The sequence below is a fragment of the Manduca sexta genome, chromosome 12, assembly GCF_014839805.1.
Source record: "Manduca sexta isolate Smith_Timp_Sample1 chromosome 12, JHU_Msex_v1.0, whole genome shotgun sequence".
Lineage (NCBI taxonomy): Eukaryota > Metazoa > Arthropoda > Insecta > Lepidoptera > Sphingidae > Manduca > Manduca sexta.
This window is the reverse complement of record NC_051126.1, coordinates 7767922-7792980: the sequence shown is the minus strand read 5'-3', so window position 1 is coordinate 7792980 and position 25059 is coordinate 7767922. Positions and strand designations below refer to the sequence as shown.

The window sequence follows — 25059 nt, the reverse complement described above, 5'->3', positions numbered from 1 at the left end:
TCAAATAATATGGAAAGGGTAACTGTGTAAGGGTAAATAGTGTGTGACGTCAACGGATATAAAAATGCGGCCAAGAAAAAAATATCAAGATTACCGAATTCTGAGTCTATTTCCGTCCATTGCAATATTCGAAATAGGAATTACTGTCTCACTTTTGAATCAATTTTAATGCTGGTCTTACAAATTCTTCTCGGATGTGTTTTCTGTTACTTAATATTTGATGTACAAAATCAAACGAATGAAACAGACCTATTATGACTATTAAAGACTGTCTATTCGTCCCGGAATTCTAATCACGCAAATACTAACCTGCGGGGATGCAGGACCAAGTGTGGAAATATATTTTGTATCCGAACTGCATTCTATTTGCGTTCAAGTAGTGGCGTCTCCGCCTCGACGCGGTGCCGCCATCACCAAACTGTCATCGCTCGCATATCTCTTCAGTGTAGCACTGGCTTGGCTACAACAAATAAGGTACTTGGAGAAAAAATCTGTTCATAATATATTTATCTTTATTAGTAGATACGGATAAAGTTTAGACTCTAAAGCCGGATTCTGAACCGCGAGAAAATCTATCAAATAATTCATTATCGAAAGCAATAAGTCGTTCATTCGTATACGTAAAACGGTACCTAAGACTGAAATATATTCACATTTTTTCAACTTTACGATAATTATATTGTGAAAACAATCTTTTACACTAAAAGAAACTGTCGAGACGATTGCACATAAGATTGTAAACAATCGCTTACTCTACAAAACCTTGATAGGTCTATTGATGCGTTACGAGCCTTGTAAAAGTCATTTGTCTAATGCGATACAATCACCCATTTTACATACTTATAGGAAAAAAGTTATTGATTCATTAAGGCCAAATGTAAAAACAACAGGAGGTTAATCCCTCCAACTTGAATATCTACTACATTTTAGAATTAAGTATTAAATGATGCGACGATAGCCTAGTTGGGTGTGGAACGGACTACAGAGACGAATGTCCGAAGGATCAAATCCCAAAGGCACACACCCCAGACTAGTCTAAAAATCATGTGTGTATTCTTTGTGAATTTATCGTCCACTTTAACGGTGAAGGAAAACATCGTGAGGAAACCTGCACATCTGAGAAATTCTGTATAGGAATATCGTGGGTGTGTGAAGTCTACCAACCCGCACTAGGCTAGCGTGATGGACTAAGGCCTAATCCCTCTCAGTAGTAGAGGAGGCCCGTGCTCAGCAGTGGGCAAGTATATAATACAGGGCTGATATTATTATTTTATTATTATATTAAGGTCTGAGGTTTACATGCAAGGTCAAGTGGCAGTTCTGCCACGTGTGTTCGTCTGAGTAGGTAGCATGGCATTATTTCTGCCGCGTAACAGAAGTATGCTATCACTGTATAAAATATATAATATGTACGTACCTATACCTGGTGCGCGGGCGCGGTAGAGGCGCGAGTCGCGGTAGATGTTGGTCCAGCGTCAAAGTCCCGCCCGAGCCGGAGCTAGACCCGCGACCCGAACCGCTCGAACTTTCCGACCATGTCAGTTCAGACATACTAACAAACACAACGTATTATTATGGACTGCGTCGGTGGCGTATTTATATTTCGTACGAGGTACAACTGTTATGAGGTCCTAGGTTCGAATCCGGGAATCCGGTCGGGAAAGGTGATATTGGTTTTTGCTGCTCCATTAGACAGAGATGAAATGGCCTCTACCGGTAATGTCACACTTAATCTGCCCTTTATATAAATTAAGCAATTAAAATTATAAGAAAATGTAAAAAGATAAAATGATTGAAAAAGTTAAGTAATAAGATTGTAGGCGGCGTACGATGAACGAAAGGCGACAATAGCGTTCCGTAGTACCACCGTATACACAGTTCGATTGTTTTGTTTTAATATTAGAAACTATTGAGTTACAATTAGTTAGGTCTCTTCACACCATTGAAAGATGGTTTTCACTAATACTTTTATAAAGTGATATGATTGTTTGCGCTGTTATTGGTGTGAAAAATATTATAGCAATGTCTAGAACACATCGAGCAACAAAACATATAACTGCATATCTTGGTATTGCTACCTGGATGAAATAGGCGGTAGCCGGTAGGGCGGCGTGTAGATGTCATTGTTTTCTGTATATGTGGACGCGTGGATCTCTTGTTGGTAGAGTTCATACAACTGCGCCAGCTCCGACGGCATGCCAACGCCCAATTCTGAAAATATCATATTTTCAAAAGTCTATACATTATTAATTATCATGACATTTAATATTTACATTGAACAAAATAAATGTGCAGGCAGTCAGGCCTTTGATATAAGCTTTATCAATTATTGTACTTTATTAAAAAAAAACCGTAGTTCGCATCTTTTCGTTTTTCCACGAGCTCCTGTATATAGTTTCGAGCAATAAATTCACAATGTGAAATAATGACCGTCGAGCGCCCTGCGCTGTCGCGTGATGATCTCGTCGGAGAGTCGCCGCTGCGCGTCGCGGCGCTGTAGCGCAAGGTCGCGGCGGCGCAGCTCGTGCGCACGCGCCGCTCGCACACCCTACAGCGCCAACTTGTCCGCCTCCAGTTCGTGCACGCGGCAAACCAGCGCCAACACCTCTCGCTCCGGACCGCTACTTATGTGAGCTGGTAACTCCTGCACCGTCATTAAATATTACATAAGTATGCTAATGTTTATTTTACGTGTGGATTTATCGAGTATTCATTTATACCTCACATGATTTGCTCATCTTGTTCAGTAAGGCGTCGAGCAGACTCTGCCTAAATATTCCCGAAAAAAGACGCAACTAGTGCCACTTCCCGCTATATACATTTCATTCCATGGCATAATAAGTCATAGGGCTCCCCCGAGCCTATCGTCACAATGAGCTCAAATTCCAAACTCGAAGCTGATACTCATCCAGGGTATGGGTAGTGTAGTGTGCACCTGTTCGAGCTGCGCGCCGCGCAGAGCGCTACCTAGTGCAAGATGCCGCTCGACACGCTCGCACTCGCACCGCACCGTCTCCTGCTCGCGCTCCACGGCCGCCAGCTCGGCCCACGCTTGCTCTACCGCTACCTCTGCCTCCGCGCGTTCCCCTCCGCTGAGCGAGCTACCCGTGCTGCCAGTACCGCCCCTTTATACATTTCACTTACTTAATACCATGTCTTTTGGGCTTTTTTTACTCGGTCTGCCTGCGCCTACACGCAGTAGCATATCAGAGACCGCTCTTTAATTAAAAATAAGCTCGATCCAAAGTTTACAAAACTGTAACAAGGTGGTTTCAGAGAATTTCTATACGTTTGTTTAGGGCTGTAATAGGGATTCTATTCCAATAATGCCCCAATATCTTTTCAGTCGCTCTTCTATTTTAGCATTTTCCCATCGGGATTATCTTAAATTCAGTTTCAAAAAGAATTTGGAATTGTAATTTACCTGTAACTCTGTTGTGTGCTAAGTCTGGACCCGCTCAAATTGATTGGTTTATAGAGGCGGTTGAAGCGCGCTTCCCAGTGTGAGATGGCAGCGTGTTGTCTCTCAGCATCGAGTGCGAGTCCTAGAAGATGGCTGTCTAGCTCCATCAAGCGACGTCGTAGCCTCATCTGCTGCTTGAAGGTCGACACTATAGCTTCTCGGAGCGTTTTCAGATGTTCTGCGTTCTCGGGTTGCTTCTCGTCCATTTCATCTTCAACTGCTCGAAGATCTTCTCGTGACCTACTCGTTAATTTGTAACATAAACTTCAAAATATGGTATGATATAGCATAATGTGACAAATTTTTATACCGTTTACCTCGAATCTTTCATCTTCAGTTTCAGTCTTGCGATTTCTTCTCGCAAATCATTGATAACCGACCGATATTGTGACAGCTGCATGGGTGTCTCTACTACGTCCCGTTCAATCTGCGAAAACATACAACATTCAATTTAATATTATTGGACGAAACAACATGTATTAATTAGCTAAAATTATTAAGAAATGCGAGAAGCCACGCGTTATATTTCGAAATGACATTACCTTCATAAAGCTTTATCCAAACAAACATTTGCATCCGCACAACGTAAAGTTGATGATTTAATTTTCTGCTGTAAAATACTAACAAGTTTTTCTGTATAATAGAGGAAGCAACTGGCAATCGAGCTAGTGTTGGTCGTATAAGTAAGAAAGTACTTTACCCTATTAGTAATGACAGAGGCCCGTTGCGCGTAGTGCAGCGTGGAGCGCGTGGTGTCACGGTGCGCCGCGCCGGGCGCCACGTGCGCCACCATCGCCGTGCGGCAGCGCCCGCCCAGCACCTCGCGCAGCAGACGCGTCAGCTTTGAGTCGCGGTAGTTCACGTATCTCAACACATAACACAACATACCTATTGTTCATCACTCACCGATAGGAGAACAACTGAGTCTCAAAGAAAATCTGCTAATTGTGAAAGGATCATGACAAAAAAAAAACAAACAAACTGAATAAGTATGTCTAGCATTTCTATGGGACCCATTTGACTATTAACTGGGTTATAACCATTTATTACTTAGATATAAATATATGATAGATTAATCTTTTAAAATTTAAATTCAACTATTAAAATAAATAAAAAATCCGAGTGCTTTTATAATTTCATACCTTGCTCCACCTGAAAGTGCCATAATGCAGTTGCCAAGCGCTAGGAGCGAGCGGTTGATATGAGCGCCCTCTAACCTTCGCGCGCGAAGACCCGCCCGCTCCGACCCCGCCAGGTCAATTAGAAACAATCGGCCCCGCTGCGTACATCCGCCCTCTTGCTTACTAACTGTAACGCTATAAATAAAGAGAATACCTAATACATTTACGACAAAGAAATCCTTTGCATTAACAGCACCTAAGGAGGTAAAAATATTTGCTCTTGATAAGATAAACACTAACTAAACGTTTGTTTTAAATTTTGACTTTATTTTTATTTTGTCTTTATAGAAATTAAAATGTCTTTATAGAAATAGAATTCCCAAATAATTGGTTTGGTATTATTTTATTTTTATTTTAACTATTATCTCACATCATGACTATAAAATATGTACCTAGTAAGTATACCTAGTACCTAGTAATTTTAAAATTATAAAGATATATTTTTAATTTTAAAGTTGTAGGTGGAATAGGGTATTAACACTTTTCACACACTTTTTCCGAAAAGTGTCTCAAATTAATGTGATAAAATACCACTAGAAATTTTTAAAAAAAATATTCTATCAATAAGTGCCATTAAAATACATTTAAATTTTACATTTTTTGCTGACGTCATCTCGACAGTCAACATCAAGTAACAACGCTGTGCATAGAGAAAGAGCAAATTATTACAATTCAAATAAGCTACTGTCCTTATCATTGGTGTGTTGTTCCTGAATGTAAGAATACTAGTGTGAAAACGCCGAAAAAAATTGTGGATTCAATTGCCAACTGATATAACCATGAGGAAAATTTGTTTTAACTTGCAAGAAGAGATCCAAATTTATTGTCCGAAAAAATTTTCTATTTCGATAAATTTTAAATAGTGAACGCGCATTGACACTTCAGGTAGTTTACTGGTTGATGTCATGTTATGGCGGCACTCGTTTTGCATATTTGTACAACAGATAAAAAAAGGCAAAACTTTGAACTGAATTTAAAAAAATATTTTATAATTTTATTATGTGAAACTACTATTTTCCAATTGCTTTTAGATTGAACTATCATATTTATGTATTTTTGCCTTTTTTCTCACATACACTAAAATACTGTGTTGTTCTTTACGCAGAGTCGTGGGATTTGCTCATATATTTTTATGTTGTTTTTAAAATTAAGGTTTATATAGTAAGTTCTTATTATAATATTTGCTATGTAAGTAGTATGTTCCTAAACTTACATATACTAAGTATAAGTAAGTATAATATATACATATAACTATATTGGAAGCTAAGTACTACCTCAGTAACGCATGACCTCTCGATGAATGTTGATTGGCCTGCGTCGGTTCGGCGATGCGTGCCCTGTCTCCACGGGCCAGCAACTCGGCCACGTGGCCCGCACTCTTAGCGCACACTTCACTCAATCCTGCCACCACGGGCGCCCCTACTCCCTTCATCTCGAAGTTCCAAAGGTCCTGCACTCGGATTGAGCAAGAGTCACGGATGTTTTCGTTATATATCTCGATGTATGACATTTTCACCTATAAAAAATAAAATTTATCTTTAATCACTACAGAAACTTAAATAGGCTTATTGTATATTCGAGAATTGTAGGAAATAATTTGTATCGCGTATTTTCATTGATATTTTTTGGGCGAATGCTCACACGTCGCAACGTTTTAATAACACAAACAAGTGTTAAACACCTATGAAAGAACTTACACGAAAGTTTCTGATGGCAAGAAGTTCATAAAGTATGTACATTGTACACCTATCTTCTAATCACATAATTAAATAGTTTTAACACGCGTATGGCACCCTCATCTATGACGAGCAATCACACAAAAATTATGCTTTGTCTCATTGCAGGGATCGAACCCGCTGAGTCTTATATCATATCATATTGTGAAGTTTGAATCACGAAATATAATGGTCTAGGAACGTCACCGCACTAAAACATTTTTGAATAATCAGAGTGGAATTTCACTATCTCTATACGTAGAGCATTAATATCTAAAGTAAATTACTGCAATGTGATAATATTTTACAAATATAAACATCATATTTTACGAAATATAGACACGATTACATTTAATGAAGGAAATTGGTTTCAAGGAATACTAAGGCAAACACAGTACTAAAGTAAACATTTAATTTTCACACCATATTAAAGAAGATTGATCGTTAACTTAACGCGAGCACATCAATATTTTCGTCGATGTTTATTGATTTTAGAATTGTAACTACACGTCTATTTGAATTGTACCTAACACGATTATTAAATATCCATCAAGTCTAACTAATCGTACCTAGTGCTCATAGAAAATAATTATAATGATAAAATGATTTCTTTTTTACATCTCGTTTCCTTTAACTAACACTAGCAATGACTTTAAATATAAGTCTATATTCAATCTACGGAAATAATAATATTGCCATTTTTGTGTTTTTACTATTGTTGGATAGCCATTTTTTACTAGAACACCATCTATGAACACCTTCGGAATTTACATAAATAAAATAGTTAATTCATGTTTACTTAGTAATAGTAGCGTAATCAAGAGCAACTCTAGTGCATAGTCACGTCAGGTAAACATGATGACCATAACGTCAATGTCACCATTATAAATATAAATGTATGGGATAGAATAATATAAATAAAAAGATCAAACAAATATCTATCTCTGCTTCTGAAGTCTAGATATCGCGTCCTGTTGTGATCAAAAATTGGTACATTTAGCCATATAAATCAGCATGATAATTGTTGAGTGATTCGGACTAACTTTGCGTATATCTAATATGTATTTTACTTAATATAACTTGTAACCGATAGCTTATCCATATAAGAAAAATAATTTCGAGGCTTTAAAATATTTTAAGGTCATTAAAATATTAACAGAACTAGCGAGAAACAATCCTATCCGCTGCCCACGGGCAACTAGCGGTTGTTTCGGGTTTCGTTAACTGTCCATTTAGACAAATGTATTTATGTTTCAAAGAAAAACGGCACATATTTAGTATTGGCTTTTAGCAACAAAACTTTACTTTTGTATCCGAAGATGCTAACGTGACATATCAATTCTGATATTTAAATTGATAAACAACTCGTAGGTGCTTGATTTTCTCTGTGTTATTCGGTATGCTGTTACTTTCATTATCTTTCAAAGTATTGTCTAAGTTATTCAATTGAATTCGTAACAATTTTTGCTCATTGCGTTGTACAATTTTTTTAATATTCCTAGTAAACTTGATAATATTTTAATAAAGTCGTCTGCGGTTCATTTACTGGGGAAATTGGCTCCAAAGCACAACTATCTATGGATTAACATTGCCACATATAAGGCCAAATTCCAAAGTTTCAAGAAGTCACGAATTTATACGAAATTACAGTTGCGTGACAACTAAGTTAAGTATAACTTTAGATATTTATTTTTACCAAGAGATTTGTCGCAGTATATACCTTGATATCGTTCCTTAATACCTGCATCCTTATCTTAGTATTATTGTTATCCTTATCTGTTTTCGTTATATATACTTACGTAAGATCATTGCGCGTGCATCAAGACATAGTAAATATTATGTAGTAGTAGGTTTTATAATTATTGTTATTTTAAAAATACAGCAAACGAGCAATCACCTCACTGATAGTATAAAGTCATACAAAAATTTTTTTCGACCGTTAAGTATATGAAACAATTTTATAAAGTCTAAAGGATATAGAACTGTAAAGAAGACTTAACTAAATAATTAAACACTGACTTTTTAAAAGTCGTAGCGCGCTTGTCATCGGTTTTTGGACTGGATCATTTTATCATTAACTCGACTGAAAATTGAAAACATGGGTACCTAACTGTAAAGAAATTCATTATAATGTGTCGGAAATATTCAGATGTAATCAGGTAACTATGTGAGCTTGTGCGTATAAAATTTCTACTGGCCAGCACTTAGCTATAAATACTTATTTGAAAGTTCGTTGAATACCACACCAATTCACTTATTCTCACACCCGATAGCATGTCTAATTCTAAAGGTTAAAGAAAGGCTTGTCTCGTTACAATCGATGTAAATATTTAAAAGAATTCTCCGATACCTATAGTGGCTATGACGTCAACATATTTGACTGCTTTCAAGGTGAACCCCCTCTTCTAATTATCTTTACGGTTAGGTACAATTTACTTAAAATGAGTTTTCCGATTGGAATTGTCTTCTGAGAATTTTGTATTTTCATGCTCCTATAATACATACGTACTTCTATGATTGTGCTTAATTATATCGGTTCGCCTTCATTCTGGTAAATATGTTGCACACTATTCACTATGGTTATTTATTATGTAAGTATGTTTAGTGTATGTACATTATGCATTTCGACTGGCTAACCGGCAAAAACGGATGTGAAATAGATTATGCAACGACCCGCTCCGCTTATTCACGCTTTGCGTTGCGCCGCAATGGGTTATGTTATGGTAATCTTTCATTGATATCTGAAACCATATTTTATAACCATATTTTTTCGAATTGTAGGTACCTAATTACAATTTTACGTACTTATTTAATTTTATAGTCACTATAAGTAAGTAGTTAATGAAAAGTTATTCAAAATTTTATTCGATTAGTTAAGTACTACTTCGAATTACTTTATAGACTTTGATATCTTTTTATAACAATTTATAGTATAATTTTAGTAACTTTATTTTTATTTTATATTATTTTTATTTATTTAGCATATCAACAAACACAATCCCGTGGTCGGTATCATAATGCGCATGTGACAATGACCCAACCGCCTCATTCCCCCCCCCCCCCCCCTAAATCTAAAACACCACAAATATTTTGCGGTGGAAACAAATCGCTTCCGTAGTTTTACTCCCACGCCGCGCCGCGCCGCGCCGTGCCGTTGCCTTATTATATAGTCAGATTGAAGTAGTAAAGTGAATGACATAATTATAATATTTATATATAATAATGATAATATTATGTAGACTGGCAAATGGCCCAGGGGGTCACCTGATCTTAACCGCCTTACACAGCGTAAAACAAAAATCATGAATGATCTGCCTGTCTTTAAGAAAAAGACTATTAAATTCTCCGGAAATCTCACTTAACACATGTAGCGAAAAATAGCAACAATAAACTATCAATTAACGTTGGTTTTCAGTGGGACAGTGGTAGGTAGAGTCGGTAGAACCGATCTGTTGCAGCTGTAGAAAATACAATGTTACATTACCTACAATATTAAAACTTATATTATTAACTAGCTTCCGCCCGCAGCTTCGCCCGCGTGGATTTCGGGTTTCAAAAATGGAGAAGGTGCTCAATTTGTCGGGATGTTTTTTTAATTTATGGTGGTATGCAGGTGGTCCGATTGTCCGGTCAGGGTCTGATGATGGGATCCTGGTGAAATCGAAGGAACTTTTAACCATTAAGGTTGCACACGAAATTACGGAAGCTTAAAAAATGGAGTAACTTCTCCCGTTTTCCCAACATTTTCCATCACTGCTATGCTCCTATTAATTGTAGCGTGATGAAAAGTATACTATAACCAGCTCAGGAGTATGAAAAATAATTGTACCAAGTTAAGTTAAAATCCGTCGAGTAGTTTTTGTTTCTATAACGGTTATACAGACAGACAGACAAAAATGTTACTAATTGCATTTTTGGCAAATCAGTATCGATCCCTAATCACCCCAGTTATTTTGGAAATATATTTCATGTACAGAATTGACCTCTCTACAGATTTATTATAAGTATAGATATGCAAAAGTAGCTCAAAAATTGTCCATAACGAAAACATGCATTTTAAAGTAAAACAAAAGAAATAATATCGTGAAGCCAACCAAATAACTAATGATATATTAAATTTTGTGACTGTTCAATTTAGTCGGGTCCGCGATATCACTTTTGTTGAGTTTCAGAACGCGACATTACATTATTATATTCTGTGCTCCAACGCACACTGCTTTGATGTTAGGAACACACCTACATTGCTTAGACAACAGTGAACTTTATACAATAGCAATAAAGCTCAAATTGACTCTACGTATTAGTTAGAAAACGTTTGTATGGGAAATAGAAAAATGCTGTTTTGAGGATTTTCCCGGCAATTATTCGAATTTTTCTCACCTTTTAAACCTTCCCTAGACCTCCACGAATAATTCAAGACCAAGATAAGATAAATCCATTCAGCCGTTCTCGAGTTTTAGCGAGACTAACGAACAGCAATTCATTTTTATATATATAGATTATAACATATAAGGTTATCTCTTGTAGAAGATTGGCACATAGGAGAGCATGACGGGTAGGTATAGAAATAACTAATTTATTATCTAATTCAAGACATATGATATTTGCGTCATCATTTATTCAATATCATATTTTACCGGTAAACGCGTTATCTAATATCCAATATCAAAAAGCCTACATAAACTGTCACATATTATAGTATTCCCTCCAAGAATTTCCCTCCAACTAACATTATTTAATCAAGCAAATTACTGGTATTATATGATTAGTACCAAATAATATTGTACCTGTAAAACGTTAATTGCCAAACCTTCTGCGACATTTCATATATTTTGAGGTTATTAACACATTAATTTACATAGTTATAATCCATAAGTATGTACTATATAACTAGATGTTACAAGTCAGAGGCAAGTCAACACGCCACCCTATCGACGCCGGCAATGACCTTGTACGGGGTGGGAAGCCCCATAACCTTTTTTGAAACCATAAATGTATACTTGATGAACATTGTCATTACCACGGAATTTTTTATACGCTATAAGAGCTCTATTGATTTAGTGATAAGGGCGAGTGATAATCTAGAGCACAGTACCTATGTGTGTACACACATACCACTAGACCGAGGTCGTGACGGTTTATCTCTGTAATTACTGTTACTGTTTTAACTTTATAGGTATTTAATACTGTTTATAATGATTACTTGGTTAAAAGTACGTCCAACGGCTAGTTTTCAGTGTTATGAAGTTTTATAATTACTTCCGTGAACCCAACATTCAATAGAATTTAATAGCATATTATTTAAACCATGGAAATAGATTGTACTAAGTATATCTATCGCAGTAAATTCCAGCAATATTGAAAACCGAACAAGCGAGTTTTATTTGTGAACACTGACTGCACAAACATAAAAACACTTGGTCAAGCCTGAAAAGTTAAGACTATATAGGCATTATAGACTTCTTATTCATAGAGTCCAGCTCACTTTAACATTATTTATTAGCATCAGAATAAACGCGTTCGTGTATATTTCACATTTAACTTTACCTGCAAGCATTTAATACAATAAATACCCTTTGGCAATGAATAAATAAGCACACGGCCAGTTAGTCCGCGAAAATCCAGATTTCGTGCAGAATCCGATAAACCTACATATATTTGCATAAGAAAGCAGTTTATTACGCTAGTCCGGTCAAGGTTTTTACTAACCTACATAAGTTGCATAATATATGTTCATAAATTTAAAAACTTAGCAAGTACCTATTTAATTGCCTTATCCTTAAGCTTAATCAGATCCACACGGCAGTATTAAAAACACAATTAGTAGGTCAATTTGAAAATTTAACCACGCTATATATTTTATTCCTACCACCAATCATTTTTGTGTTAAGGTTAATTACTTGTGTAAAATAAGAAAAAAATATGTATTAATATTTTTTTTAATTCTATATTTTGTCCTACTTTCTAGTATATCTTATACTAGAAAGTAGAGCATAAAAAAGGTTAATTTTTGTTAGAAAAACTAATTTAATAAATTTATTTAAACAAAAAATTACTGGAGAGATTAATTCCGAAGAAGTAAAATAATTAATAACATGAAACTATATTTAAGGTTATTCGTAAAATCTTCTTCTATCTATACTTATAATAAATCTGTAGAGAGGTCAATTCTGTACATGAAATATATTTCCAAAACTAGCTTTTGCTCGCGGCTCCGCCCGCGTTATAAAGTTTTTCGGGCTCAAGTTTACCGTTGTAAAAGTCACGCTTATATTTTCCCGGGAGCCTATATTCTTCCCTGGGTCTCAAACTGTCTCCATACCAAATTTCATCTGAATACGTCGGGTAGTTTTTGAGTTTAACACGTTCAGGCAGCCAGATGCAGCGGGGGATTTTGTTTTTATAATATATTATTATAGAACTTTTTAAGACGAACAATCCCGTCATACTCATTCATCATTGTTGTATAACTTTGACCGTTTACGTAGCGAACGCAACGGAAGTTCTCATAACTAATAAATTTTCCCCGTTTTTGTAACATGTTTCATTACTGCTCCGCTCCTATTGGTCATAGCGTGATGATATATAGTCTACAGGACTCCACGAACAAAGGGCTATCCAACACAAAAATATTTTTTTAGTTTGAACCGGTAATTCCTGAGATTAGCTATTACTGCTCCGCTCCTATTGGGTATAGCGTGATAATATATAATCTATAGCACTCAACGAATAAAGGGCTATCCAACACAAAAAGAATTTTTCAGATTGACCCGGTTGTTCCTGAGATTAGCCATTACTGCTCTGCTCCTATTGGGTATAGCGTGATGATATATAGCCTATAGCACTCCACGAACAAAGGGCTATCTAACACAAAAAGATTTTTTCAGATTGACCCGGTAGTTCCTGAGTTTAGCCATTACTGCTCTGCTCCTATTGGGTATAGCGTGATGATATATAGCCTATAGCACTCTACGAACAAAGGGCTATCCAACACAAAAAGATTTTTTCAGATTGACCCGGTAGTTCCTGAGATTAGCGCGTTCAAACAAACAAACAAACAAACTCTTCAGCTTTATATAATAGTATAGATTTCATGTATAACTTTGGTGTTTCTATACCGATTTCTATGATTCTTTTTTATGGAATATTTAATAATGTTAACTTTTTTAGTTAGGGATGACTGAGAGTGTTATAAACGTAAGAGTAGACAAATATAATGAGAAAGCTTCGAACTGCTAAACTATCGGGAGTTACACGTGTTATTGTGAGTCAACCATAAAAGATAGACATATGCTGTCGTGGGATATTTTTTACATAATTTTAAGGAGAACATTTCCGTCATACAGGATTTCTGTGTAACTTTAACCATTAAGGTTGCACACGCGACGGAAGCTTAAAAAATGGAGTAACTTCTCCCGTTTTCCCAACATTTCCCTTCACTGCTCTGCTCCTATGAATTGTAGCGTGATGAAAAGTATACTATAACCAGCACAGGAGTATGACAAATAATTATACCAAGTTTCGTTAAAATCCGTCGAGTAGTTTTTGTTTCTATAACGGTTATACAGACAGACAGACAGACAGACAAAAATTTTACTAATTGCATTTTTGGCATCAGTATCGATCCCTAATCACCCCCTGATAGTTATTTTGGAAATATATTTCATGTACAGAATTGACCTCTCTACAGATTTATTATAAGTATAGATAATAGATAGAAAATAGAGAATAGATTGTGTCGTCATGTTAACCATAATAACAAATATTACAGAAAAAACCAGCGACTGATAAAGCACCATTATAATAAAAAGCAAAAATCTATATTGTAATCAGATTACTTACTTAAATGGTAATAAATACTGCCATATTTGTTTTAATGCATTCATCTAATATCTAAACAACCCAAAGGAGAGAATCATAGATTTTTTTACATTATGCTGCGTGATCCTGGTAGTAAAATACTAAAGCATTAAACAGTTACGTAAATTGTTTCAGGCAAAATACATTACAGTGGTCAACACTCCAATGCTACATTTAAAGTCACGCAGCATTATAGGCCTTTGAATTAAAGGTGACTTTATTATTAACACAAACATATACAAATAACTAACCATGCAACTTGTTATTTCGAGGTAAACTGTAACAAGGCCTAGAATATCACGCTTTTAAAACAATCCGACACGTAATACGATGTTGTTTTTTTCATTATAATATTTAAGTAAATTATGATGGTAAAATGATAATTACTTTATTTATACTAAATACCTACCCACTTTTCTGTGAACAAAACCATTTGTAAACCCATGAAGGAGTCATAGATCAATAATACCATAATATAGCGTCACGCCAAAGAATAATGGCAGTTTTGGAAAATGATTGAACTGCTTATCTACTTACCTATAATATGAGGCGTAATATCTATAGACTTATCTATTGACTTATATCTAACTACTTAAGGCACCACTAGGAACTCAGTGTAAAACCATGTCATCGGTACCTATGTCTATGAAGTCATCCCCTTGTACTTACAGTAAGTACCTGCTGTATTAAGCTAGAATCATAATTTCACGTCAGTATGTTGTTTATATTGATAGAGTTTGAATTTAGTCTCTAATGACCTTTTTTCTGTTTTGATAAATGAACTTCCCCTTACACGTCTTCGAAATAAAGCTTTGTGTATTGGAAGCTACAAAAGAGAGGCCGCCAGAAGGCCTTGCGTCTTTCCATAAAGGAACAAAATATTTCAGTAGTTTTAGCCTTGCTGGAAGTGCCTATTCAGTTTAGTATAATATAGGTTCTATTATATATTTTTTGCCAAAATGTATGCTTTTATACTTACTAGATATATTATTACAAAACGTAAGTAACCTACAAACAAAGCGATCTACTTACTCAGGGTTATTTCAAATTTTAAATTTAGTTACAAAGTAGATAACCTACAATTTAAAAAGTGATTGCATAATATGGCCTACTTAAACAGTCAGATATACATCATTAGATATTTGTCATTCCTTTTAAGATCAGGGAATGATTAAATAAGCAATATGTTTTACCTACTAGATTTATTATACCTCTTATCTACTATATATACCGTATTTCAGTATTACTGTGAACATTGCACTGGCTGTAAATATCCCAATTATAATTAAAATAAAATAAAATGTATAAAATTCGATATCATCTTGACGTACTACGTGTTAATTTATATTTCGTTTTAACATATAATTAATTATATAAATTTATAGTCAAACTACCTTTTGCTTGCACATTCAGTTACCGGAAAAAATCATTCCCGGTTTAAAAAAGGTAGTTATAGCTCTGAGGGATAGTGAATTTACTTGAAATTTAATTTTCAGAATCGCTTCAGTTGTTTTAAAGACACATTTAAACTTCAAACCCAAAGCTTACTAGACAACATAAGATAATTTACTTACCTCATAGGCGCTAGGTCCCTCGCTTTCAGCAATGCTGGTGAAGAGATGGTTAAGAGCTCGGGTCATGAGGCCGGTCATAGTATGTGTCTTGCCAGCGCCGGTAGCGCCGTACGCGAACACGGCTCCCGCAAACCCTTTCAATGTGTCTCCCACAAGCGGAGCGCATACTGTATCGTACACTTCCTCCTAAATGATAATTACGCAAATATATTCTTTCGTCATGATATTAAAAAGTTACGGGCATCTATCTTTAGATAATGTAACACGATGAATAAAATCTGCAGTATTATAATTTTGACGTAGGTTATAGGAACGACCATGTACTACATATTCTCGTATCTACCTTTCTCTGATGCAATGAGCAGACAGCTACACATGTAGTGTCGCGGCTTCGAACCGCGTACAAAACCCACAAAATTAAAATATTCGCAAACCGAAGCGCACCCCAAAAGCAAAAAAATCTATAAAGAGACACCAGATCGGAAGGCAACATATTATTTGCACAGACGCTAGCAGGTACGGCGTCCCATAGTATCTCCTAGAGTTTGGGAGAGCTGTAGAGTTGTTCTGTCAGTAACAACTCTAGTTACAAAAGATCCTCGTATATTCGAATGTAATAGAATGTAAGTTTTAACTTTTATGAAGATCTTTTATTAAGACATAGTTAAAATGTAGATATGTTTCAATCCACTTTAGTTTCTATTAATTGATAATGCGGTTGAGCATTGTAGACCACATCCTGAATTAACACTTATGATATATGTTAGCATTTATGATAGTTTTATTCCGATAGTTTACTCCCATAGGAAATAAAATTTAGACGGCGCTGGCACTATACAGTGTTTTAGTGACGTTTGTAGCGGGATAGGTTTTGCAAGCGGGTGAAAAGGCGAGCAATCCCTAGTAAAAATTTAAAGGAGAGTGCCAGCCAAAAGTATGTATTAACTATAAATATATTTCTATTTATCTGTCACAAAATATGTTTACTCTTCTTCGTTTTATTCGCAACCAGGCGCACTAATCCTGGATTATAAGCATTTTCTTATTAATGTGATAGATTCCAAATAAAAAATTATTTCGAAACCATCGCGTGTCAAGAAACTCGCGGTCATTCTTAAATTTATTTGATTTTATTTGTAACATTATGACAAGAAAATAATGGTTGCAGGCGACACCCGCTGCAAATCATCGGAATAATTAAATACTCTTATTTATTATACTTAATAAAAACTATGTGACGGAGAGATATTATACCTTACATACCTACAAGTCTGGGTTAGGCCTACTATAAATAAAAACTAATAAATTGTCAAGATTTCTTAAACAACGATGTGTTCTGTACGTAAATTGTAAACTTTTGGTATTGTAGTAGGTTGCCAAAATTTTTTTGAAATTGTCCAGGTGCGAATAAACTTATAAATTCGATAATTTACTTATATTTTTAATGCGAAAGTTTGTGAAAATGTTTGGATGTTTAATTGAGTAAACTCAAATTTGAGAATTGGTCTATACCACGCATAGACCAATTCCCAAATTACCCAATAGGCTATTTTTAATGTGGGAATTCGCTTCTCTAGGAAATAATAAAACTTTTGAAACTGCTTTTTCAAATAGATGATGTAGGTGGCGTAATGAATCGCTTGGATTTCATCTTATCCCATGTTAACGGTGATGTGCGTGCATTAGCTTATATAACTATTATGACTATGTACAAGAAAGACTTGGAAAAAAATACAAAAGAAGTACTGAACAATTGATGACAAAAATAAAGCCCGGAGTTTCTTTCTGCCTTTCTTCTTCTGGTAGTCATCACTTAGGTAGCTAGTGAAAGGCTGGTAGGTTAGCTAGGCTAGGGCTCATGTCCTCACCGGTGAGGATCGCGACGCGTTACCCTTCTATTTCCCCTACTTGCCAGCCCGAGCTGGTTACTTCGGTTTGTACCTAGTCTTTTGTATAAACTTTATCCCTAATTTAAAATCTCCATAGTTATATAAGTGATTTTAATAGTTGTTTAGAAATAATAATTATTCTTATTCTTTGTTTTGACGTATCATAAGTGCAACTTTGTTCGCCTACGTGATAAATAAAGTATTTTATTTTATTTATTTTATTATTTTAGAGTGATTTAGTGTTTTTGTTGCGACAAAGACTTATCACTCGGGCGTAGCCGCGAGAAACGCCTAGTTTAATGTATAAGTACTTATTTTGTTACTCACTTGTGTGCTTTCTTCACCGAACACGCGATCGTAAATATAGTTCTTGTCATTGATACGTCTCTGGCGAAGAACATCGCGCTTGTTGTCTGCTTCTTCCTCCAAAACTAGCATCTATATTCATAAATAAATAAAGTATCGCGATATATTATTGGTATATAGTGTCATACATACACTATGTTCAAGTTTTTTTATTTAATCAAAGTTAGGAACTTTGAACATTTGCGGCCTATAATAATTAGGGCATGTTTCACAAGTTTCAAGTAAATAAAATTTGATAATTTAGATAGTTCTCAATTTATTACCATTTATTTGATGGAAGTATGGATTAGACTTTAGAATGTGACTTTTTTATTTTTGTTCTGTTTATATTTATACATTTATAATATATCGAATAGCATTTACTCAATAATTGTGAAATAGACCCTTTGTATTCTTTCTTAATAATACAATATAACATACAAATATCCGTGTACATAGGTATCCACACAATTGTCCGCAAAAATCGAACCCTCGACATCATAGTCGGTTACAGATCTCGCTATCTAAACACTCATAGGGTTGTCGCACTTAAAAATAGTTTATTATTTCTAGTAAGTTACTCAATTTCTTTATCAGTCATTTTAGTTAGAATAGATAAATTATTAATTTGTTATACTACCAAACACATTCTATTTATAAATTATTATTGCAATATTTAGATTGGTGGCGTAGCGAGAATTTTAGCCGCAAAATTTCCCGCCAAAGCAGTTGTCAGTAACAAAAAAGGGGCACTTTAACAAAAAGTACACGTATCTAACAGACAGGCGCTCCCTAGCCACTGAAACATAGTAAAAAGTATATAAAAAGTATAAGCACAGTAAAAAGACGAACCCCAAATATCAATTTATAAATATCAATATCAACGAGAGCCAAGCCCCCTACGGAAGCTACCTACCTATAGAAATCTGCACTAGGCTTGCCGGCTTGCTTTTCACAGATTTTTTTGTTTTTAGTATCAATTTATAATTTATTTTTCTATTAGTTAAATCATAATTGTATAAATTAGCATATACTCTTCCTTGCTTCGCCATAGTCAAGTAAAATTAATTTTAATTTAGAACCTACGTCGTTTGTATGTAATTTTTATCTGTTGGCAATCATAAATATTTATATTTAAATGAGTGATTACATGTAGAGACTCGTCTAATAAACTACGCAAATAATACGTAATGTATATTCAATATTACATAACGAAGTGGGAGATGTCTCCTGACGTATATCTACGTACGATTAGATAGGTACTGTTGACTTGAGTAGTTGCCAAAAATATACATTTCAATGTCGCGGTCATTTCTTGTCGTGCATAATTTATTTACAAATAATTTCGTGAACTACCACATGGCGAGTGTCTGTTAATGAATATAGAAATATTATGCAACCTTGTCGCTGACCACATGGATGATGCGAGGCCCTTCATCTGTTCGGAGCGGACGCACTCGCACCGCCACCTGCCATAAACATCTATTTTTATTACTTTTCTACACTGACGGACAAAAGTAATATTTTAAGATTCATAAATCGTTTTCAGTGTACTTTACAACGCTATTGTATTTGAATGGTACTATAATTAACTATAGTTCGTTGTAAACAAATTCTAAAACAATATTTATCTCAAATGTAAATTGAAAAGTTATTACCATTAACTTTTCCTCTGTAACAGTAGGCACGCCTGCATGATGCTTATCAGGTGGAACTACACTGCTTTGAGTCATGGCATCACTTTGCTTAGTCCAACCTCGACTACAATACTGACAAGAAGTAATGCACCTGCTGAAAACTATGAATGAACACACCAAAATAGGAAAGTAATCGATCACTCAATTTCCATATAAATATTTCAAAAACAAACTTTACTTTGTACCACAGGAACGACGAAGGAAATGCGATTAATGTGTTTTTAATAATACGTGTGCTGGTGTACTCCGTTCACGTCCTAATGAGTTCACGTGGAAAGGCAACGGCGTAAATACAGCCCTTGCTTTGGGTGGTCGCTGGGCAACAGCTAATCACCACAAATAGTTTTCAGGCGTCACCGCAAAGCCTGTTCACTATCGTAAAACCTATCAAATAGATACTTAACTCTAAGGTACTTAAACCTAGATGACAATAGTTTAGCTTAAAGCTGTTTATTAACTTCGCATATAAATATATATCATCATAGATTTAAAGATATAAAGTGTAACTGCATTGCCAGACTATGGAACGCAAACCGATAAAGAACATGAATCTATCTTTATAGTCCACAGAAGTACCTATAGTAGAAACAATTTAATTTAAATAAAATTGTAAAGAAATTTAATTCTAAAACTAAAATTCGCAACTGCACTATCCAGATTAACCAGGCCTGTGTTCTTGATTTTTGTAGATAAGTAGGAAGGTACCTACTCAAATAGAATTGCCTATCTAAACAATTGTTATAAAGACCCATGTAAAGATTTTATTTTTTATTAATTAAGTACTTAGGTACACATATTTAAGACACTAGAACCTTTCCCGGAGTAAAGGTAGGTATAATTTTGGCCGGCATAATCATTCCGATCATGAGACGGATACATTCCACATTTTTATGTCGATGCTTAATTTTCCAAAATTTAATCAGATTACTTATACCTGTAGACTATTCTAAAAATATCAATATACTTCGTACCAAAAAAAAATACACAGTAGGTAGGGTAGGGAGGGGAGGGGTAGTCTAAAACCTTACCATATATCACCAGGGGTAGGAGGAGGTTAAAAAGTCGCTAAAAAACATCACGTGATTAATGGACGACCCTTAAGTAAACTGAATCCCAAGGAAAATGTCGATCTAGTAGTTCAGGCGATACTTTTAGGAAGGTGGCAAAATTAGTAAAATAAATGCATTTGAAAATTGAATCTCAGACCTTCCATATTTTGTCACATTTACCAGTACCAACAGTAGCTGGCGGGTAAGGGAAGGAGTTGGGGGTGCGTCATGGCATATTTGTGTATTTTATTTATGCTTTACACTGCCAACCAGATATTAACATGTTATAAGTTGTTTTAGGTTGTCGCGAAGCTCGGGGAAATCGTACGATCAACGAAAAATAAATACACGTGATATCTCATTACAGCAACCCCCCCCCCCCCCCCTTGTAATATTTCGTGATTTTATTTCCGAACCCATGCCCCTTTCGAGCCTCCCGTCAAAATTTGTTGATTGAATCCGCCAGAGGCGCCACAAAGTAATAATGTTAGTAAAAAAACTTTTAACATGATTGTCAAAATAATACACATGCGTCTTGTGAATGAGAGGAATCTATATATACTCTTATATAAAGCTGAAGAGTTTGTTTGTTTGTTTGTTTGAACGCGCTAATCTCAGGAACTACCGGTCCAAACTGAAAAAATATTTTTGCGTTGGATAGCCCTTTGTTCGTGGAGTGCTATAGGCTATATATCATCACGCTATACCCAATAGGAGCGGAGCAGTAATGGCCAATCTCAGGAAATACCGGTCCAAACTGAAAAATTCTTTTTGCGTTGGATAGCCCTTTATTCGTGGAGTGCTATAGGCTATATATCATCACACTATACCGAATAGGAGCGGAGCAGTAAAAGCTAATCTCAGGAAATACCGGTCCAAACTGAAAAATTCTTTTTGCGTTGAATAGCCCTTTGTTCGTGGAGTGCTATAGGCTATATATCATCACGCTATACCCAATAGGAGCGGAGCAGAAATGGCTAATCTCAGGAACTACCGGTCCAAATTGAAAAAAATATTTTTGCGTTGGATAGCCCTTTGTTTGTGGAGTGCTCTTAGTTATATATCATCACGCTATGACCAATAGGAGCGGAGCAGTAATGAAACATGTTGCAAAAACTGGGACAATTTATTAGTTTTGAGAGCGTCCGTTGCGTGCGCTGCGTAAACGGTTAAAGTTATGCAACAATGATGTATGACGGGATTGTTCCTCTTAAAAGTTCTAAAAATACATTATAAAACAAAAGTCCCCCGCTGCATCCGTCTGCCTAAACGTGTTAAACTCAAAAACTACCCTACGTATTGAGATGAAATTTGGTATGGAGACAGTTTGAGACCCTGGGAAGAACATAGGCTCCCCGGGAAACTACTACTTTTATAACGGAAAACTTTAGCCTGAAAAACTTTATAACGCGGGTGGAGCCGCGGGCAAAAGCTAGTTACTTATATACTTAATGAATGTGGTTATACCATTATGTTGTCTTTTACATTCCACTTTAATGGCTCCTTCTAGAATAATTTTAAGTTTCCAATTTGAATTTATTGCAGTGAATTATTAATTTAATGGAAACAATTGTTACATTAAATTAAAAAAAAGTTAACTATAAGACATATGAACTGTAAAATGTACCTAATAATAATAATGTGAAGGAATTACATTGTCATAATCGTTTTATGACATTATTATTGCTTTTTCTATTAAATAAAAATCAATAATCTTTTAATGTTATTTATTCATTAATACATTCTAAAATACGTATATACATACATACATTGTAACAAGACAACATTAGGGAAAAAAATTCAAATCAACAAAAATACATTAAACAGTACCAGGTGCTAACAATTTAACACCTCTATCAAATAATTTGAAGAGGTATTTAGACGGTTTGAAATTTAATGTATTCATATGGTCATTTTGCCATTTTTGACCTGGATGTTTTATTGTCAAATGCCCAGACACATCTGCACTTAAGCCTGATGGCAAGTTTTCAACTTCCAATACTGTATCAGCTTTATGAGATAATAGGTTGGATATTGTTTGTGTAGCATCATCATCTTCTGCAGAATTACAAAGACATAATATAAATGCATTTGTCTCATATGTTAGAACAATGATATTTCTTAAAAACTGATTAACTTCCCTTAAATCATAACCCAGATCAAAGAGATGTGAGACTCCATCCAGGATAATATTAACAGAATTATTTGTTTCACATTGTAATTTACATATATTTTCTTTGATTATGAATATCAATTCTTGTAATGAATTATTTTTATTTCTTAATAACTTTTCAACAGCATCTTCCCCTATATTAAAAGAAACCTATAATTCCCGAGTCCATATGTCTTTGTAAATTATAATTCATTTTAGACTGATATTTTGGTAATGCTGCAAAGAGTGATGTGTTGACAATATGAACACTGGATGTTTATTTTTGACACAGTGGTTTAGTACACAACTAACAATGAATGAGCTATCACAGCCATTTATCTCCTTAGCAACAATCACTCTATTAGATAATTCTTTATCCAATTGGAGACAGGCTATGATATCTGACGACATCCTGAAAAACAAAAACAATACTCATAAAAAAAATAGAAAATAACTAATATTATTGAAAAATATTATATTTACATATACAATCAATCTGTAATATGTGATGAGATTGGTTTCTTGTCTCCACGTACAGAGGGGCGATAAGTGGTACAGAATCGGTGCAAAACGATCTCAAAACATCCGCAGAGCGCGCAGATGAAAGACAAACTCGCTCGCGCGCGACCTTACCCGTCGCTCGTTAGGTTACCGGTAATTAAATTTCCCAACTAACGTGTTATGTAACTATACATAGTTTTTGTGTAATAAGTACATTATTCAGTGGTATAAACGCATTGGACTCGCCGCTCATCCAAATTCGTTTGTTTGTTTTAACAGTGAGAATAAACGTTAATTAGTTATTGCCGATTTAAGCAGGTACGTACCTTTTTATTATTTGGTATTTTTAATGAAATTACTCTTTATTAAAGTTTTTATAAAATCATAAATTTTCAATATACCAAATTAAATTTAGTTTATCACATAAACATCGAACGTGATTTCACCGTTTAGCAGCTATTTTAGGTTATGAAACTTTATAACTGTTGACCAAATATATGCACCAATACATACAAGAAGATTCTACACGATAAACTTCTAAGTACAAAATTGAAACGTTAGTCTGTATAGATTTAAAGAAAAATACGAAGGTAAAAAGACAATATGTTTTTGCTAAAGAATGTCAATTTGACATTTGACAAAATATCTTATCAAGTTTGACAAAAAACCTTATGACGCTAATAATGTCACTGCAGTACCTATGTTATAGACGTAGCGTAATAGGCTTCTTCTAATTTACAATAATTAATGATATTAGACTTTAGTACAGCATCAATGGCATCTTAGAATTATTCACCATTCAGCATCTAATACCACTCTATTCACAGTGGTTTTCACCAATCGGCATTTACCAATGTCATAAAATGTCATTGTCAATGTCACAGCTCTCGTAGCCTGTAAAACTCGCACACACTTATGACGTCTTATATTATACTCGTATACTACTCACTACAAGTATGTGTATCAATGTGTTTGTGGCATGTATGATAAACTGTTATTGTATTTGTGTGAGAACTGAAGATTGAGACGTCAGACGTGAATAAAGTAGTTGCGAAGTGCGGACTTGTACAAGCAAGACGCGAATATGAGTTCGATGACTTTGATTGGGCAAAGACTGTGTTTTTAAAAATACTACAAAAAATTAAATGAAAATATTTAGGAAACCAAGTTTTTACTCGATCCCATTTTATTAATTTCATCACGGAATTCGTGTCGGTTGTTTTATATTGAATTAGCCACGTAGGTTATCGTAGATATCATTTCTTAATAATAAAAAAACGATAACGACTTTAAGAATTAAAATATTACACGTGTTAACTTTTACCAGGCGGAATTGCTAAAATGTCGCAGCCCAAACCAAATGAAGTCAAAGTGTCGAAATGGTATTTCGGTGGATTAGCATCAGCTGGAGCCGCATGTATCACACATCCTTTGGATTTACTAAAGGTACAGATGCAGACACAAAAAGGCAAAAATATATCCATGATCCAACTCACAGGGATTGTTATTAGAAATCAAGGTAAGGAATACAAACATGTTCACTAACATGTTTCAATTTTATTTATTAGGAAAAATAACTTTGTTACAATAAAATACCATTTTCTGATGTTAAGTACAATAAAATGTCCTTTTG

General features: G+C 34.9%; 2 pseudogenes; both read right to left on the bottom strand.

Annotated features, from left to right (window-relative positions):
- Positions 1-365: 365 nt before the first annotated feature.
- Positions 366-20263, bottom strand: LOC119188470 (annotated as a pseudogene).
- Positions 20264-22501: 2238 nt separating this feature from the next.
- On the bottom strand, positions 22502-24078 carry LOC119189065 (annotated as a pseudogene).
- Between the last annotated feature and the right edge of the window lie 981 nt (positions 24079-25059).